Source organism: Colobus angolensis, unplaced genomic scaffold (assembly GCF_000951035.1).
Source record: "Colobus angolensis palliatus isolate OR3802 unplaced genomic scaffold, Cang.pa_1.0 Scaffold700, whole genome shotgun sequence".
In the NCBI taxonomy this organism is placed as follows: Eukaryota; Metazoa; Chordata; class Mammalia; order Primates; family Cercopithecidae; genus Colobus; species Colobus angolensis.
Genome location: NW_012120711.1, coordinates 134,025 through 135,298, shown reverse-complemented (window position 1 = coordinate 135,298; position 1,274 = coordinate 134,025).

Below are 1,274 nucleotides of genomic sequence, written 5' to 3'. Positions count from 1 at the left end.
CTGACCTCGTGATCCGCCCGTCTCGGCCTCCCAAAGTGCTGGGATTACAGGCTTGAGCCACCGCACCCGGCCAGAATTTTTTTTTTTTTAATTAAGATTCATCACTTTTCATCTAGGCACGGTGACTCACATCTGTAATCCTAGCATGTTGGGAGGCAGGAGGATCACTTGAGACCAGGAGTTTAAGATCAGCCTGGGCAGTATGGCAAAACGCAGTCTCTACCAAAATTACAATGATTAGTTGGGTGTGGTTTCCTGCCTATAGTCTCAGCTACTCTGGAGGCTGAGAAGAGAGGATCACTTGAGCTTTGGCAGCAGAGGTTGCAGTGAGCCTCTATCACATCACTGCACCACAGCCTGGGTGACAGAGCCAGGCCCTGTCTCAAAAAAAGAAGAAATTATCTCTTGTGATAAACCTCATAGTGCTCTGGGTCTGTGCAAGCTTTAAGGATTTCAGGAAATAATGACAACATAGCTGGGGAAAAATAGAGAGAAACTGGAGGAAGAGGTAAGCAGACATGGCTAATTAAGAAAAGCCAAGGGCATGATGGGTGAACCTATAAAATTTAGGACAAGACCCAAGTAAGACAGTGCATTTCCAAGACTTGCTCATTGACTTTCACCCCTATGAGATGTGAACAATGTCCACATTATCTCAGTAACTCGACTCAGAGTAAATAGTTTGAACCTTACTTAGCAAATTTCTGATATTTGACTATTTTTGACTTAGAAAATATAATTTTGTTGGGGCCCGTGCCGGGGGTGGTGGAGAATGAACAGACACACAAGACAAAGACAAACAGAGAACATGGCGGCCGCGCCTAAAGCCTCCGCCTCACTTTATTTATACCCCACAAACCCCACATCAGCAGAAATAACACAATGAAAAACAAACTTTCTGCACCCAGATGTGACCTTCGGCTTAGCTCCTTGTCTCTAAACTTTTTCTATTTTGTCCGCCTTCTCGGCGCCTACTAAAGTTCATTAAAGTTCAACTAGAGATAGTATCCTTGACTACTGGAGTTCATCAAAAGTGCAACTAGCTAGAGATACTGTCCTTGAGCCTTATTTATTCTTAGCATATTATTTTCAATGGCCCCTGCATTTCCCCCTTTTTGTTTTGCCTCAATTCTAGAAAGGTGGCCCATATTTGTTCCTGTGTTTTCCTTTGTTTTTGAATGCGGTGGAGGGAGCATCGGATCACCATAAAAAGCAAACCCAATCCGAGTGCCCAAAGCAAGATACTTCCAGAGATGGTAGAAATCCATGTTTTC